We start from the raw sequence: 19,161 nt of genomic DNA, 5'->3' as shown, positions 1-19,161 counted from the left end.
TGTCATAGCTCACAGCAACTTCAAACTCTTGGGCTCAAGCGATTCTCTTGCCTCAGCCTCCCAAGTAGCTGGGACCACAGGTGCCCACCACAATGCTTGGCTATTTTTTTTGTTGCAGTTGTCATTGTTGTTTTAGCAGGCTTGGGCCAGGTTTGAACCCGCGAGCCTCAGTGTATGTGGCTGGCGCCCTACCCACTGAGCTACAGGTGCCACCCTCTTTGTAGTTTTTTAATTGCAGGATTATTACTATTTTAATACATACTTTTCCCTGTCCTTGAACACAATGGAGAAGAATAAAACCATATTTACTTTCTTTGTAAATCCTCTTAATATTTGAATATATTTATGGGAGCAATATGAATAAATAATAAATATGTTAGATACTTGACAATTGCCATTGAGTTCTGACATAATTTCTGTGATAATTTGTCTAAAATGGTGCTCAGAAATGTCTTAAAATGTGGTATTTTAAGCATAGGAAGAACTACCTCACTATACAGGAGTTAATACTTTAAGTTGGTAAAGGTTTGAGCATCCCTAATCCGAAGTCTAAAATGCTCCAAAATCTGAAACATTTTGAGCACCAACATGACACCACAAGTGGAGAATTCCACACCCTACCTCATGTGACAGGTCATAATCAATGCTTTGTTTCATATACAAAATTATTAAGAATATTGTATAAAATTATCTTTAGGCCGTGTATGTAAGGTATATGTGAAATGTAAATAAATTCTCTGTTCAGACTTGGGTTCCATCCCCGAGATGTCCCATTATGTATATGCAAATATTCCAAAATCTGTTAAAATCTGAAATCCAACATACTTTGGTCCCAGGCATTTCAGATAAGGGATATCCAACCTGGCCTTTCACATGCCCACCCTTTCTGTACCTAACTTGTTTGTTACAGGACCTTCACATGCCCAGGCTCTCCTTCACTCAGGAGCCTCTTCATGTTTTATTATTGAAGACAATAGCGTGCAAAATTTTTCTCTTCCCAATCAGAATTTACCTGTGTTGGATTCCATTCTTTTAGGTCAGTGGTTCTCAAAGTTCGGTCCATGAATCAGCTGCATCAAATAATACCTGGGAACTTGTTAGAAATGCAAATTCTTGGGCCTCCCCCCATACCTACCTGTAGGTGGGGCCCAGCAATCTGTGCTTTAATAAATTTTCCCACTCAGCTCTTTACCTTTGGTGCGGTCGGAGTGGCTGTGAGCTTGCCACTAAAGACCCTGGTGTCGCCATGGGCCGCCGCCTTGCCCAGTGTTACCAGTATTGTAAGAACAAGCCATACCCCACGTCTCATTTCTCCCAAGATGTCCCTGATGCCAAGATTCACATCTTTGACCTGGGACGGAAGAAGGCAAAAGTGGATGAGTTCCCACTCTGTGGCCACATGGTGTCAAATGAGTACGAGCAGCTCTCCTCTGAAGCCTTGGAAGCTGCTTGTATTTGTGCCAACAAGTACATGGTGAAAAGTTGTGGAAAAGATGGCTTTCATATGCGAGTGCGGCTTCACTCCTTCCACGTTATCTGCATCAATAAGATGTTGTCCTGAGCTGGAGCTGACAGGCTCCAGACAGGTATGCGTGGTGCCTTTGGAAAGCTCCAGGGCACTGTGGCCAGGGTTCACATTGGCCAAGTCATCATGTCCATCCGTACCAAACTACAGAACAAGGAGCATGTGATTGAGGCCCTTCGCAGGGCCAAGTTCAAGTTCCCTGGCCATCAGAAGATTCACATCTCCAAGAAATGGGGTTTTACCAAGTTTAACTCAGATGAATTTGAAGACATGGTGGCTGAGAAGCGGCTCATCCCAGATGGCTGTGGGGTCAAATACATCCCCAATTGTGGCTGTGTGGACAAGTGGCGGGCCCTGCACTCGTGAGGACTTAACACTGTTGCCTATCAATTGCACCTACCAATAATAAATCCTTCTTCCTGTCCAAAAAAGAAAAAACAACTTTCCCACTTGTTTGTCATGCCCTCTAGAGCAGCGATTCTCAAACTGTGGGTTGTGACCCGCAGGAGCTGTGTTAAAGGGTTGCAGCATTAGGAAGGTTGAGAACCACTGCTCTAGAGTTTGAGAACCATTGCTGAGGTTGTAAGCCAATTGTATGCCAAATATAACTTCACTTTGGAATTTGGGGTACCTTGTCAAATGGTGGTGAGAGGTTTTTGTTCTTTGAAGCCTTTAGACTCTTAAATTCACCCTGGGTAGATGACCACCTCTACACAGACCCTGCTTGGCAATGTCATGGATTATAATGAGCTAGAGGCTGACTTAGGAATGCCAGACCTACACAAATCCTCAGCACCTGTCTTCGGATTCAAGCCCCTCCCCACTCTGGAGCTAGCACGACTTTGCAGATTTGTTCTGTATTTCTTGACCAGAGCCCTCCACTCCTGCCCGTAAGTAAGGCTGTTGGGCCTTACTTTCTCCCATTCCTGTAGCCTTGCTCACATTATTTCCTTCACCTACAATACCTTTGTCTTTGCCTCAGCAGATCCTTCTCATTCTTCAGCTTTAACTTCTTTTTCTTTTTTGTGAAACATTCTGGGTTTCCGAAGCACTGAGGAATTTATACCATTTAACCTCTATGGTTTACTGCTTTGTGATTCTAGCATTCCTGTAAGAAATTGCCACTTCACATTGGATGTGAACATGCCATGTCTTTTCATCTGAAACGGGGCTGATCACAGTGTCCAGCTCACAGAATCGTTGAGGGGATTCAATGAGATGAGACGTGTAAAGTATGGAGAGGAGCGCTTGCTTGGCACACAGGGTTTCAGATAGCTGCTGGCCTTCAGTTGTACTTCACAGCTGTGCTCCACAGTCAGAAGAGCCGAGATGGAGGTCATCGCCTGTGAAAGTTTTACTTATTGATGCTTAGGACCTTATGTGGAGACGGGGACAGATGCCACAAATATAGTTAGCAGGGAAGAGAGCCGGAGCAAGGCTCGGTGCAGGTGTGGACAGCCCAGCTCATATGCGGTGTATTTGACATCCCCATCACCAGCACTCTAAACGGCGAGGGCTGTCTTTGTAGTTGCTGCTGCCACCAAGCTGGTCATCACCACTGTACACTGGGAGCCCGCATTTGATTCAGAGCTTTATATTACCACACTCTTACTCACAGTTACTCTGCAAGACTTTAGTCTGCATTTGACAGATCAGAATTAAGACGGCCTGACTAATATAAACAGCATCCCTTGCGCGGGTCTCCCTTGCCTGCCCCACAGCACCCAGCACCACGCCTTGCTCCCAGTAAGTGTGGGAGTATTTGTTCCCCAAATACTGGACTGACCTCTCATTCGTGTTCATCCGGGAAGTATCTGTATTGACGCACCCACATTGTATTTATTTTCTCTGCTTTGAGCTGTGAAGAAGGTAGAGCTGATCTGTCTTTACTGTGTCGTGGTCAATACGGTGATAGACGTGTGTTCAGTTCCATAGCAACAGAACTCTCACGTGAGGCCCTTTGCTTTAGGGCACTTGATGTTCGGTTCATATAAATGCCCTTGGTTTGCGTGTTTTAGACTAGCATGCCATTTCTGTTTAAGGATTTTAAAGGTTCATTGTTTGGTGTTTTAACTTGGAATTAGAAAATAAACAATTTAATATAGTCACTTTATTTGATAATTAACATAGTCATCATCCAGAAGTATTTATTAAACATCCAGCCATCACTCAGCTCTTTCCTACGAGACATTTTCTGTTCCTAGGAGCTTATAATCTAAGACACTCCAAGGTGAACTGCTATAAAAGAGAAAAAACAATTGGATGCATGTTGAACAAATACATAAATTAAATGAGTAAGCAGATACTACTGCAGTATCTGTATTGCAGGTATTACTAAAGATAACTCGAACCTTAGAAGAGAGGCCACGGAGAAATAGCTACCAGAAAGGCTTTGTTGGGAGTAAGAGGAATTTAGACAATTACTTGCGTTGTAAATAATGTTTTCATCATGTTCTGGGAGGTGCAATTCCATCAAGACACACACAGTTCTATGGTATTTTGTAGATCATCGATATGGCCTTAAAAATGTTTTATTTGCAAGCCTTCATCTTTCTTATTTTTGCTACTTAGTCTTCGAACATCTAAAAATCTTTTCAAAACTCTGTTAGATTATATATGTGGAGGTTATTTTCAGTTTGCCACATGAGGGACGTTATTGCAGCTGTTATTTCAGCTTTTCATTAAAGTATTGATCTTGGTATATTGAGCAATAAACATTTCAGTTAGTTAATATTTGTTCCCTGGCAATGCTCTAACTATTGTGCTGAAATCAAACCGATTAATGTATTTCAGTAAAAATGTTATGTCCTGACTAGCTGATGCTATGCAGAGCGCGGGTCTTGTTGCTAGAAGAAAAATCGTGTGCAGCATGGATTGACTTTCTGAGGAAATGAAAGCCTACCATGGAGAGCATAACTGAAAGATCGGAGGCGAGAAGGAGTGGCTCACAGGCGTTTCAGATAATTTCAAAACAGCGATGATTGGCTCTTGCTTTTCGAAAGTAGAATTCTCACTTGAGTATTAAGAAGATGCCCAGAATTTTCTTTTCTGCTCTCTAGTGAAGACGGGAAGTCGCTGATAGGAAATTACCCAAGAATAGAAGCCATGTTTCCAGTTTGTTTTTTACTGATGCTTGTCTCCTGTTCCAGATAGGACAGCCAGGTTCTGCTCAAATGTTGTCATTGTTGACATATGAGATGCAAGCTTAGAAAGTTCTTTACGACATGACTTCCAACCATAGGTGCCGGTCCTTGCCTCTGGGACCACACAGAAGGAATCTTAACTTTCATATGTCATCTTCTGGAGGACAGGAACTGTATCTTACTGATTCTTGTATTTTCAAGACTTCACCTTAGTACCTGGCCCACCATAAAAATCTATAAATGCATGGTGTATAAATAAACAAAATAATAAACACAACAATCACATCCCAACTTGCTCTTCTTTTGTAAGATTGACGTGAAGGTTTCACTATTGCTGATCTACAGAAAGGAATACAGCTTGCCATTTCTAATCAGATGGCTAATCTTCATAGCCTTTTCTTCTCCAGGTTTGGCTGATTTTTTGAGTTCTTAATAAATTCTTACTTTGTCTATAAGGGTTCTGTGCAGCTAGGAGGAGCTAGGAGGGACTTTCCTGGCTATGGTTCTTACATGGTTTGTTTTTGAACGCATTTCCAAAAAAGGAATCCAAGATGCTTTCTCTTAGCCCTGCTAATATCAGATGTGCACTGATTCATGACCTGAGAAAAATTAAGGTGTCTTAAATAAAATGAGACTGCCAGGATTTAATGACTTGAAAGTATTACTCCTGTCCCTGGTGCTGTTCTTCATAAACACGGTGCTTGGCAGAATTAGCTGCATTAGAGCTGCCACACTAATAAGGATGAAGATGTCTGTTAGAGGGAGAGGGGATGGCATGGTTGCTGTGCTTTCCAAGAGATGGTGTTTAGCAAGTAACGCACAAAATCAGTTCAACTCACTACAAACAGAGTGGGGGTTCCTTTTATGGGAAACAGAGTTGCTTCCCTGTACTCAATTTTTAATTTCGGAATGGGTATTTTAAAATATAATATCAAATTTAGTTAGCATCTACTGCTGACCAAATCTTTTACAGTTGCAAAAGTGGGGAGCTTTTTCTCCCTAAAAATTTCAGGATATTTTCTTAACCACAAAGTAAGGACTATACCCGGTAAGTGTGGCCTACATTCTTCCTAGGGAAAAACTTTATATGCTCAGAGAAACCTGGCGACTCTGGCTAAGGCCAGGCCATCTCTCTGAGATCTGTGATGCTCTGTGGGATATCCTAATTTTTTTTTTTTTATTAAATCATAGCTGTGTACATTAATGCAATCATGGGGTACAAGGTGCTGGTTTTATATACAATTTGAAATGCTTTCATCAAACTGGTCAACACAGCCTTCATGGCAGTTTCTTAGTTATTGTGTTAAAACAGGAATATCCTAATTGTTGATATGCTGACATCAAGTGCTGACCAGGCTGGAAACAGATTTTTAGAAGAGATCAACAAAATTAATATTAAATGGATTTGGGGATATAGAATGTTAAGAATTTATACTCTGTCTTGTTTCACATAGGATCCACAGTTGTTAGCAGATAGAATAAGTATATTTTGAGTCCCTGGAGGACCCTCTCTATACCCCAAATGGCCCTCACCTAACTGTGGGGTAGAGAAAATAAAGTTCCTGTTATTTACAGCTGTGATTCTAAGCAGTTTACATATATTCTTTATTCAGCCCTACAGCTAACACTTCAGATTTTGGCTTGTAACCTCATTCTTTAAGATAGTTTCCCCCAATAAATGGACAGATACCACTGAGAAGTGTAACTCTCCACGTCAGTAATGCCTCAGAGTGAATGAGGTACCGGATTTGTTTCCTGAGCTAGACTTTCGTGGGGAGGGAGCTGCGTAAGCGACACTGTGGGGGGACTGGGACCTGGACAGAGGATGAGTACTTTCCTTTTCTGTGATTCAGTCGTCCAACAGATATTAAGGACCTGCTACATGCTACGTACTCTTCTAGATACTGGAGCCACATCAGCAAATAAAAAAGACAGAAATTTGTGTCCGTGAATGAGCTCACCCTCAACTGTAGGGAATAAGAAAATAAATGATATGTTAAAACATTATGAAATATAAAGAGCCTTTACCTCCCTTGACTAGGGGCTGACTTTAGTGACTCATTTCCAAAGATGAGAACATAGGAACGGAAAGTTACTGACCTTACAGTGGACTGATCTGGCACACAGACCCTGAGCGAGTAATTATGGTCAGCATCACTAGTGTTAAGTCATGTTCACAGCATACATCCCCTGAGAGGAGAAAAGCACTTTACCTCTGTGGTTTTCTTCCCTCAGACCTATAACCCTAGTCCAGGCATGAGGAAACACCAGACAAACCCAAATTGGTGGACATTTCTGCAGGAACTCCTGGCTCCCTGGCCACTGTGCCTCAAGACTGTTAAGCTTTGGAGAAATAAGGAAAGACTGAGAAACTGTCACAGACTGAAAGACACTAAGATACACATTGACTACACACGATGTTGTATCCTGAATTGGACTGTAGAACAGAAAGGAAGGACATTGGTGGAACAGATGGTGAAATCCAAATGAAGTCGGAAATTTAGTTCGCAGTAATGTACCAATGTTGGTTTCTTAGTTTTGACAGATCTGCCCTGGTGATACAGCGTGGTAACAACAGGGCAAACAGGGTGAGAGGAATGGTCTGTACTATCTTGGAAACTTTTCTGTAAATCCAGAACTATTCCAGAATAAAACGTTTATTTAATAAATTTAAGGGGAAAGCAAAAGTAAGAGAGATCAGGATCGCCAAAATAGTGACTGGAGGAGTGACAGTGAGCGAGGGGCTCAAATCGTCACGACGTATAGGACCGATCTGGGGATTAGTATGTGGTAGCAACAGTGAAGTTCAGCTTTTAGAGAAGTGGGGAGCACTGTCTGGAAGTGGGAGTGAGGTGCTTGCCGCCTGGCCCAGTGGAACCAATGCTGAGAGATGTGAGGGCTGTGGAGGGGGGTGCGCTCCTGTCTGAGGAGGCGACAGGAGAGTTAGAGAGGAGATTGCAGAAAGAGAGGTTTTCACTCAGTGGTTCTCAACCTTCCTAATGCCGCAACTCCTTAATACAGTTCCTCATGTTGTGGTGACCCCTATCCATTTCGTTGCTACTTCATAACTGTCATTTTGCTACTGTTATGAATTGTAATGTAAATATCTGATACGCAGAATGTATTTTTATTGTTACAAAGGGGTTGCGACCCACGGGTTGAGAACCTCTGGTTTAGCTGATGATGGAGTGTGAGGGTCTCAGGAGTGGGGGAAGGTGGGAGGGGTTAGCTAGATATGTACAGTGGTACAGGTGACACAGCAGCCTGGGAGTGGGCTGGGCATGTGGTGATGACACGTGTAGGGTGACGTATGAGCTCAGACCTGAGTTTGGGGGCAGGGGATTGTGGCCAGGTGGTGAGGGGAGGACAAGGTTGTGTTAGGGCTCCCCTGGCCTCAGGAGTTGGACATAAGAGACCTGGGGAGTAGTGTAGTGACTATGACAATCCATTTTATGACGAAAGGGATATTTTACATAAAAGGGATAATCTGGAGTTTGTTAGTGACTCTCTGTGTAAATAAATGTCTGAGAACAAGATAATTCTTGAGAATCTAGGAAACCTCAAACCAGTAAAAACTTCTTGCCCTCATGTCCTTCATGGGGAATCAATCTGTTAGCAAAGACGACAGTCAAAATATTTATGACAACTATAGAATGACTTTTCATTTACTTGTTTTAAAAAATGCATATTTTATTTTATTTTTAATTGTTTGGGATTCATTGAGGGTACAAAGAATTAGGTTATACTGATTGCATTTGTGAGGTGAAGTCCCTCTTATAATTGCGTCCTGCCCCCAAGATGCATGCTATACACTGTGACCGCCCTTCCTCCTCCCTCTTACCCCCCATGCCCCTGTTCCCCCCTCTTATATTAGATCATCTACTGCCTACATATTAGGAAAAATGCATATTTTAAATGACATCTTCTGTCTTTTGTTGGAAATGGAAGCATTCGATTCCTGGGAAGCTATATAGCTTAGTAAGAGCCTCGGCTCTAGAGTCAGACAGTGTAGATTCAAATCCTGGGTCTACTACTTATTAGCTGGGTGTTACTGAACCAAGCCTTGGCTTCCTCCTCTATAAAATGTAGATAATAGTAGGGCTTGCTTTATAAAGATGTTTTGAGCACCAAATGAGGTAATGTGCGTAAATACCTCAGCAGAATTCCTGGCACCCGTCAGCTCTCAGGATTTATTACAGTTACTTCAGCAGCTTATAGTCAGAACACACCCAAGATTTCTATTCCCTTGTGTCTTCTTTGCATAAATCTCAGCTTTTTAAGACTGGTAGATAATTACCTATTTACATCACCCTATATAATACATTGTTTCCCAAACTTTTTTTATTTTTTTTGAAACAGAATTTCACTCTGTCACCCTTGGTAGAGTGCTCTGGCATCATAGCTTATAGCAACCTCAACCTTAAGCACTCCTCTTGCCTCAACCTCCCGAGTAGCTGGGACTATAGGCGCCTGCCCTAATGCTTGGCTAATTTTTCTGTTCTTAGTAGAGATAGGGGTCTTACTCTTATTCAGGCTAATATCAAACTTCTGAGCTCAAGCGATCCTCCTTCCTTGGCCTCCCAGAGTGCTAGGATTATAGGCGCGAGCAACCATGCCTGGCCTTTTTTCTGTTTTATCACCAGCCAACAATATTTTGACATTTATTTACCATACGTTGTGTTATAAACTGGGATATTTTATCTCTTTTCAACTGCCCATGCTCCCTCCCTTTTCCCTGTCCTCTGAAAATTGAGATCATCTCTCACTTGAGAATCACTGACATATACAATCCTAATGATTGCATAATGGAATGATGTGGAAAAAAAGATTGGTGAGATTGAGAAGGAATGGTAATTCTAGATCTGGCGAGGGGATGGGATAAGGGGCACACGTGCTTTCTTGGCAGAAGCCTAAACTGGTACAGATGACAGTTTTGGAGACGTAAGAGAAGTCTTAAAATGCCATTTGACTCATTATCCTCACTGTTAGGAATTAGTCGTGAGGAAATAACCGGACAAGTGTATGTGCGTGTGTATTAGGAGTTGTATACGGCAATGCAAATTGGAGTAGTCAGCACATTCTACTTTTATATCAGAAAAAAAACAAAACTAAGTGCATGGACTCTTACTTGGGGCTTGGAGATAGCAAAAACATCTTTACAATTTGTCTGTTTTGTATAGCTTGACAATCAGCCCTCTGTGTAGTTTTCATTCATGCAAAGTCCCTTGAAAATGCCCTCATATGCTTTTGATATTTCTGCCTCACCTCTCTTAGAATGTCATTGGTGGCCCAGAATTTTAATCTCTTAAATTTACCCCACGATTTCTTTGCTGTCAAGAAGCTCAGCAAGTATGTGGTATAAAGTAAACATGAATTCTACTGAAGAGTTTCTCCAGGTCTTTACAGAAAAAACACTGCCGTCATTTTAAGTTAAATATATTTTGCATTTATTGGGGCACTAGGCACCTTCCTTAGGTATTTTTTGGAATACAAATAGAATTTTTGGTTACTAAGCAATAATGCTTTAGAATTGTGCCTTTGTTTATAGCTTGTGCCAGCTCTGGTAATTATAAAGGAGGAAATCTGTGTTTGCTCTGTGGGTGAAAACATAAGAAGAGCATATAACCAGTACTTGGGTGGTATTTGAAATATGTCTTTCCTTTTATTATGGTGGGGTTTTTTTTTTTCTGTTTGTTTTAGTAAACTCATAAAGGTTCTGGAATGTTTACCCACAGCCATCTGTCAGGATGAGTGGGAAGAAATTTTTCTTTTTAAGAATTGAATAAAAAGAGAGAAGAGCATTTCACACCTGTTTATCTTAGCAGAGTTAGCAGAGAAGGGGAGGTAGATTCTCCATTAACTCTTCCTTTCAGAGAGGAGCTTAGGAAAGAGACAGAGTGTGCTGTGACCTTGTCAGCTCTGGGTAAAAGCACTGTGAGCCAGATAAAAAGGGCCTGCTATGGGCGGTGCCTGTGGCTTAAAGGAGTAGGGTGCTGGCCCCATATGCCGGAGGTGGTGGGTTCAAACCCAACCCTGGCCAAAAACTGCAATTAAAAAAAGGGGCCTGCTATTTGTGTCTATAAACAAAACCTTTCCTGAATTTCTCATTTCTCTTGTTGAGCCCATATCTTACAGTTCTTTGAGTTTACCTAGCTAAATTGTCTACAATCATAAAATACTTGTATGGTGCATTTTCAGAAATAGAACTTTAGGGTTTATTTTTTATGAAAATCACCTTTTAGTTTGGGTCCCCATTTGGGGCAATGAATGCCTTTCTCTTCCTACCTAATAGATAAGGAAATCTAATTAGGGGGTGGAGTGTGATATATTTGTATCCCCCAAAGGAATGTTTTGTTTTGTTAATTTTGAGGTCTGCTACCATTTATTTGAAAATTTGAAAAAGGTTCATGTATTTAGTTAGGGTCAGCCTGTTTCCAGACAACTCTTCTGAGTCATAAAAAAAAGGCCAGCCAGAGGAGTAGTGATCCAGCTGTCTGCAGAGTCCTTACAGCTTGGTGGGTGGCTGTGCTTCTGACTGCAGTTCTCTGGCAATTCACATGAGCATCTTTTACCCTTTATTTTTATTTATTTATTTATTTTGAGACAGAGTCTCATTTTGTCGCCCTCGGGAGAGTGCCGTGATGTCACAGCTCACAGCAACCTCCAACTCTTGGGCTTAAGCAATTCACTTGCCTCAGTCTCCTAAGTAGCTGGGACTAACAGGTGCCTGCCACAATGCCTGGCTATTTTTTTGTTGCACTCGATTAGTTGGCCCGGGCCGGGTTTGAACCTGCTGCCCTTGGTGTTTGTGGCTGGCACCGTAACCACTGTTCTATAGGCGCTGAGCCTGTTGTTTTGAGACAAGGTCTTGCTCTGTTGTTGAGGCTGGGGGGCAGTGGTGTCATCACTGAAACCTCAAACTCCTGGGCTCAAGTGATTCGCCTGTCTTGGTTTCTCAAAAAGTGCTGGGATTACGTGCGCAAGCCACTTCACGCTTTTACCTTTTTTAAAAAACAAAGGACTTTACTGAGATATGATTCCCAGACTGCGCAGTTTACCCATTTAAAGTGTACAATTCAGTGGTTTTCAGTAAAATGTCTGCGAGACCATCACTGCAGATTTAGAGCATTTTCGTCGTTTTCAGAAGGAACGGCACCCTCATTGCCAGTCACCCCTGCTCCTTCCCCCAGCGCTGGCCAGCCGTGATGCCATGTCCCCTTCCTGTGGACTGGCCCATCGGGACCCTCCATTTAAATGGAGTCTCACAAGATGTAGCCTTTCCACAAAGGAATGTTTGACAATTTTCTTCCTTTTAAGATAGTCTTAATTTGAGTCAGTAGTAAGTAGACGTAAGTAAAATTATCATTTTTAAACTTCAAAGAGAAACAAAGTTTTTTGACATCTTTTTTACTATGTTTGAATTGAAAAGTAAAATCCTACCTGTTTATGCTTTAAAACATGATATTTTGATATATACGTGTATTGTGGAATAACTAAATTAAGATACTTCATATATGTGTTACCTACATGCTTACAATATATTTCTTAGGTGAAAACACTTAAACTCGACTTTCTTAGCAATTTTGACGTACACAGTCCCTTTATATTGTTGCTAACCGTAGTCACCATGATGTACAGTAGATCCCTTGAACTTACTCCACCTAACTGAACTCTCATGTCCTTTGACCAGCATTGCCCCGTTTCCCCCAAAGGTGATTTTATGCCTTTTCTGTGAGTGTTGTCATCTTTGAATCCGTTCATGAGCCATTGAAAACTTAGTCTCCTCTCGTCCTTTGCTCCCACCTCTCGTCCCTGACTGATTTTCCTCCAGACTATGAACCCCTTTGGCTGCCTGCTTTCTGTGTCTTGCAGAGAGTCCCACCTTCCCTGATTTCATTCCCTGCCTTGGTTATCATCTCCATTCTGTCTGTGACCGTCATTCTGAGTGAATCTGGTATCCGCTGTGATGGCTTCTGAGCTTACTGTAGACTTCTGTCACCACCACTTGGATGACTGTCAGCTCCACTTCCCTTCAGCTACTGTTGGCAAAAGTTCAGATCAGAACTTTGGCAATAGCAAGGCTGAGCGTCCCTTCACTGCCTATAATCTATTTTACCCAGTCTCTCAGCAGTGAACCTTGTGAATTGATTGTGAACATTTAAAAAGTAGATGATTTTACATGAAAATCGAGTCTTCGCTTCCTTGGCAGAACAGCCAAGTGGGTCCCTGTTTTTGAGTGGCATCACTGGGGACCTCTGTGATAAAGGCAAGTCTCATTTAGAGGTATCAGTTCTAAAAGATTCAGGAAAGATCTGTTCTATTATTTTATAATTCTGTCTCATAAGATATAATTTCCATTAGTCTTTAACAATGCAGTCAATAAAATAAAAGAATTGGTCTTTTAAAACTTTATCCGTGAAGCATGTCTGAAAGATTGAGGAGTATTTAAGGTGACTCTCTTAAGAATGCCGGAAGTGTTCCTTTTTTAAAGTAGGAATATATTCTTTTAAACTTCCTCATTTATTTTTCTCTTTATAGCAAAATTTATTCTTAACTACATGAAAAGAATTGGTTAATAGGGCAGCAGCTGTGGCTCAAGGAGTAGGATGCTGGCCCCATATACTGGGGCTTGGTGGGCTCAAGCCTGGCCCTGGCCAAAACTGCAAAAAAAAAAAAAAAGAAAGAAAGAAAAGAATTCATTAATAATTTCCAAGATTACTCCTAACGGAATAGAACAGATGTTCCTGTAACTGTAGAGGAGTATGTCATATAGAAAATGCATCTGAATAAGGCAAACAGGTAGAAACCATTTTGGCTGAAGGCATTTTCGTTAATCGCTTTTGGCCCTTAATAACAGAAACACTCTCCTCTCTCCTCCTAAGGTGTATTAAAATCTCTAAGTTATATGAAGGCCTTCTCTGTCTCGGGGTGACGGGGTGACCTACCTGCTATTATCAAAGTCAGGAGGGCCAGAAGGCATTGGGCATGGGGCAGATGGAAAGACGTGAGTACAGCACCTGAATCTCTAGTATACTTGGCAGGACACTCACCCCAAGGGTTTTCTGTTCTTTATCTGAGGCCCACTGTGATTCCTTCCATCCTTTCACAAAGGGAGAAATCTAGCCATTTAGTAGCACTTAAGATTATCTGTCTCTAGTTTAGGACTGTTTTAAAAAATGATTATGTTTCATCTCATTTCTTTTTATAATTCTGTTTTCCTCCACTAAAGTCAGAGTATTTCTTTGTATTGTTTACATTTGTGGAGATAAAAAAATCTTTCTTTAAACAGATGTGTCAGAATGAGATCAAATTTAGTCGGTAACGTGAATGAATCCAGTTGGGGGGGCCAAAAACTCGACAGTTTATGGACCTGTTAATTTTTTGAAATTATTTCCAGATTCTTGTCTTTGTGTTATAAGTTTGTGGTAGGGGGCAGTTCAGAAAAGTAGAAGGTAAAAAATGTTAAAAATTTTATGTGTTGATTATATGGAGTGATTGTTTCTCATTTGATCCCTGAGAACATGAATGCTTGGGAGCCTCAGCCTGTGCATGTGTGGACACCACACACAGTACACTTTCCCCTCCAGGCTTTCACAAAACTTTGTTCTGAATACCATGATTTTATAGCATAAAGTAAAGCATGGATTGCAGAGTGTGTTTGGCAAGGAGACTTAGTGGATTCCTTGAAGATGAGAGAGTCCTTCATGGCAAGGCTCGACTTAGAAGTTAGGGGTAATTATGATTGTTGACCATTACGTTTTTCACTTAAATCATCATGGTATGTTGGACTTGATTTATAACCAGCTTCTCTCATTCAAAGAATTACAACCTCTTCCTGTCATTTACTTAAAATATTATCAAATTAGTAGTTCTAGAAGTAGCTGTAATTAAGTTCTGGAAGTGTACAGTTTGTTAGTGGTGTGTTCTGTCAAAAGGGTAATACCATGATACACTAGATGCTTCAGTATGGAAACAGTAGATTCTATCAGTCAGGGTCCAGTTAGGAGACAGAAATCATACCAGTAATTTGAACAGGGAAACTTTGAAATTAAAATTATTAACTAGTAAAAGGGAGCTAACTTTAGACTCTAAAGCAGGAGTCCTCAAATTACAGCCCGCGGGCCACATGCGGCCCGCCTGGGACATTTATTTGGCCCGCCAGATGTTTTTGCCACCGCTGCCTGTCCTGCTTAGCAGCTGACTTGTCCTGGGGCCTGCAGTTCGACCCTCCAATGGTCTGAGGGACAGTGAACTGGCCCCCTGTTTAAAAAGTTTGAGGACGCCTGCTCTAAAGAATATAGGGCTAAGAAATGCAGGGGACAGTTACTTCCTCCAGGAGAGTACCCAAGGAACGAACAGACTTAAGAGACTGAGATTTAGTGTGTGGCTGTAGCCAACTGGATTTGAAAGGGTTTGCTGTGGTGGTAGACTGGAGCTGGTTCACAAGAAACCATCTTCTGGGGTGTATGCTGTGGGCTGGTTCTGGCTTGTAGAAAGCCACCTGCTGGAGTTCTGGGAGGTTGAAGCTGGCCCACAAGAGTCTTCCCACTGGGTGCCAAAGAATCCCACTTGAGGGTGAGTTACACTGGGCCTTGCATGTGCTGCTGGCAACCACAGGCACTAGGGGAAGAAAACACACACAGGAAAGACGTCTCCTCCTCTGCTTTGCCTTGCAGTGGTCCCTCCAGTGCCCTTTATTGACACAGGTTAACATCCTGCCAGATGGCAGAGGAAAAATATTATAAGGTCTAGCTCCAGTACCACAAGGCAGGGCAAAACGTGGTGGATTTGATGCTGACAGGTAATAAATTGTTAACTGGCACAGTTCCCCTTTCGGCTGCTCAGCTTCTACAAACGTCCTTTACACACATTCGAACGTCCATGTAATAATGAAACTACTGTGTTTCACCTTTGAAGACCAGCTGCCCTTCATATAATTGATGAAGTTCTCACCCTTTACCCCAAATTACGTGTACAGTCCCAGTAGTCATTGTATCCTTACTGGCTCTATTATTTCTCCTCAGATTTCATTGTAGTACACTAAATATTCTGTTCCCTAAAGATCAGATCATAAAGTTAGCCTCTAACAACTTGTGTATAAAATAATAAGGGAAGTAAGGAGAATTAAGAAGGAAATAGTTATCCTATACAGGAGTATATATACACCCATGTAAGGAGCAAGCAAGGCCTCCCTCCTCCTCCCCTTCCTTCCTTCCTTTTATAAAAAGAAGTGCTTTTACTTTAATGTAAAGGTATTATCTTTAATAACAGCAATAACAAAATGGTAAAGGGAAAATACTCAGTCACTTTAGTCCTCATTTCTGAAGTTGGGCATGATTTCCAGCTTCCTTCTTCCACTACTCCTTCTATATTTTTTCTCCCTAAGCCCAAACCTCAGCTGTCTGGGGGTCTTTATCTGGTGGGGTGACCTGAACTTTCACTCCTAAAGATTGAGAGTCCTCAGTAGTTCTGCCTTTTATTGCTTGTCATAGTGTTTCATTAACTTTTATTAATGGGCCCAGAAGACTGGAAGGCACCCCAGAGAATGCCCTGGGTTTCCGATCAGGCCGGCAGAGGAGCCTCTTTTCTGCTTGTTGGTTCAGCGGTGTAAAGAACCTAAAATAGCCAAGTGACAGTCTCATGTTCCAATTCAGTGGAATCATCGTGTTCCCTGGCAGAGACAAAGATTGGCAAACTAGCCGAGCTCAGTGTTATTGGAATGGGGAGCACACATTCTGTGAGTTACTAAGTAATAGGAGCCATTCCCACTTCTATCCCTTGATTCTCAGATCTGTATATTCTGTTCTGGGGGAGACAGTGATCTCTGATTCAAAACATATACTGTGTTCTGTAAGTCAGAAGTGCTTTCAGGGTGTTGTCTCCCCACCTGGTGCCCTCACTGAATCTTCAGTACATCATTCCAGCAGCTTCTGAGTGAAGGGATGTGTGTTGAGATGAGTTAGTTCCAAGAGTCCAAGCCCTTGCTTCACTTCCTGCCATGAGGTGGTTTCCTTCATCACAAGCAGTGCAGGATGGAGTACCTGGTGAATCATAACAGAGGCAGCCGATGAAGGGAGTCAGAGTCATGATAGGCAGAGAAAGCAAATTTGTACACAGGATACACGTCTATGGGGACGAAGCCCCATCCCACATCACCTCCTAGGAATGGCAGAAGGTTGGGGCTCAGTGTCTGTGCTGGCAGATTAGACACTCAGCAGCAGCAGCAGCAGCAGCTGCTGCCATTTCAGCCCCGGTAAGGGGAAGTCCACATTGCTGAGTTCACACATAGTCTCCATCCCTGCGTCACGGCCCCATTGTGCAAAGCACTGGGGTGGCTGGAAGGAGGCTGAATGACACCCATGGGAGCATGTGATTTTGTTCCTGTGACTACTGCTGCGGCTTCCTCTGCAGTCTCCCGGGACACAGTCTGTGGCATCACATACCTCTTCCCCCAAATTCTGTGTCACAATCTTGTAATCCTCTTCCATTCAAGTCCCTGGTCACTCAGCTACACTGTAAGCAGTCACTCGTTAATTCACACAAATTCACACTTCTGGCCATTTCTCATTCCAGACAAAGTGAATCATCAGATGTATTTTCAGAATTCTGCCTTCTTAGAGGTTTTCCTTAAATGCTGTTCATTGTTCTCTGGAGTTGCCCCTGAATGAAGATGGAAGGCTGCAGATGTCCACTTTCACTCAGTTGGTACAGACATGTCACAGAACCATTTATACTGGGGGCTTGTGCTTTTAAATTTTTCTCAGTTGACTTGTGGGAAACCCGGGGTTGATTCAGAGCCGGTGTGTAGCAATCTCTGGAATGTCTGAGCATGGCCTTTTCTGTGGTGTTCTGTCCATCCAAGGGGCCTTTGGTGAAGGGTTGAAGGGGGAACTATGGTACACACCTGTGGCAACAGTGCTGGGTTCTGCTTCCAGGAAACTGGGCCTGCCCTTCGGTTAAAGGGTTCTGGATCTGTAAACTGGCTTATCCCTAAAAACTAAACGTGACTCTCCATTGTGGTGACTGAATAGCCACCAGACCTAGCGGGTTTTCTGTTATCTTGATCTCATAACATTTCAGCAGATTCCACACTAACATCATTCCTTGGGACATGAAGATATATTTGCCAGAACCAGTGATTTGCTGCAGGCCAAAGCATTTTAACTAATTTGTCCCTGCCGCCTCAGTTGGTGAACGCACCAGCCTCGTCTTTGGCACCGAGTGCTGCTATGTGCTCTGCTACTCCTGTACCTCATTGTCCCCAAGAGCACCAGGAAGCTCATCTCTGTGGTGACGTTCCCTGTGGTATTACAGACAGTCCCTGCTTACGAACGAGATAGGTTCTGTAGGTTTGTTCTTAAGTTGAATTTGTATATAAATTGGAACAGGGACATTTACCTAAACCTGTAATAGCCTCTCTTCGTAAGTGCAAGTTGCACATAAGTCAGATATTTGTAAGTGAGAGACTGCCTGTCCCTGGTCTACAAAGGAGAATAACCGCAGAGTCCTTCAGTGATGCCATGCTCTCCTCGCTAATGTATTTTTCAATGTCCTAGTGTCTCTGGTCCTTTACAGAAGAGGTAGTTGGGCTGGTTGGGTATGTAGTTCACACATGATGAATCAGCTCCAACGCTCTTCTCTCCTTAAGTCTTCAGGTTCTTTCCCCCCTATCATGCCAGGAAAGTTCTGGCATCTCAGGGTACTGTTGAGTTCAAGGTTCAGTTAACCAAGTAAACTGTCAGAGGCACTTCCAACTTCACAAGCTAACAAAGTCTTTAACTTCCAGTAAATGCATCTATTTCTATGAAATCAATCTGGTCGGCTGTGTATTTCTCATTCTCCTTTATATAACATCATCCATATCTACTCCCACACACATTCCTGGGCTTTTGCCAATGTGCATTAACAAAAGTCTGGTAGGTTTTTAGGTCTATACATTACTTCCTTCTGGGCGATCCTGCGTATATGGAAGCATGTGGAGCTTTGGGAATGATGAGTAGTTAGGATCGATCTTGAGAATGAGCAAAGTATCTACTCCACTTGTGTCTGATTCTATTCAGCAAAAGTTTTTCTGGCAAAAGAAGGCTAGGGTCTTGAGATGTGAGAGAGGAAGCAACTTCATAATCAAGGGAGCCTCAGAGTTTCTGGGGAGTTCGAAGTCATGAGTTTCATCTTACATCCAACTAGGTGCTCCCCTTGCCAGGTTTCAGGCCCTTATTCCTTCCCATTCAGGACATTAGCTTTACACGAGAAATTGTGAGGTTGTATATTCAAATGGTGTTATAACTCAGCAACACATACAAGAAATTTTATTTTCGACTTCTGGAACATTAAATACTGGTCCTGCAGCTATAGGAAATAGATGTTTTAGATGTAGTACGTAAGCTCTTCAGTTCTTAGACTGCAACTTAGTTGGAGGTTAAAGTACTCAGGAACTTTGTCACTTTCTTTTGGTAAGTGCTTCATTGCACTCCAAGAATTCATTCTAACCTA

At 42.3% G+C, this 19,161-nt stretch overlaps 1 protein-coding gene and 1 pseudogene across 3 annotated transcripts in view; both read left to right on the top strand.

Moving 5' to 3' along the window:
* The window catches only part of MAP3K20 (mitogen-activated protein kinase kinase kinase 20), a 191,356-nt gene that overhangs the window by 21,944 nt on the left and 150,251 nt on the right, over positions 1-19,161 (top strand). The window lies entirely within an intron of this gene.
* Positions 1,228-1,947, top strand: LOC100943876 (annotated as a pseudogene). The gene has a single exon (XR_153760.2). The product of XR_153760.2 is annotated as a 60S ribosomal protein L10-like (transcript).

The sequence above is a fragment of the Otolemur garnettii genome, unplaced genomic scaffold (assembly GCF_000181295.1).
Source record: "Otolemur garnettii isolate 467f Iridium unplaced genomic scaffold, OtoGar3 scaffold00048, whole genome shotgun sequence".
Lineage (NCBI taxonomy): Eukaryota > Metazoa > Chordata > Mammalia > Primates > Galagidae > Otolemur > Otolemur garnettii.
The sequence above is the reverse complement of the archived record's forward strand: the minus strand, read 5'-3'. Positions and strand labels throughout refer to the sequence as shown.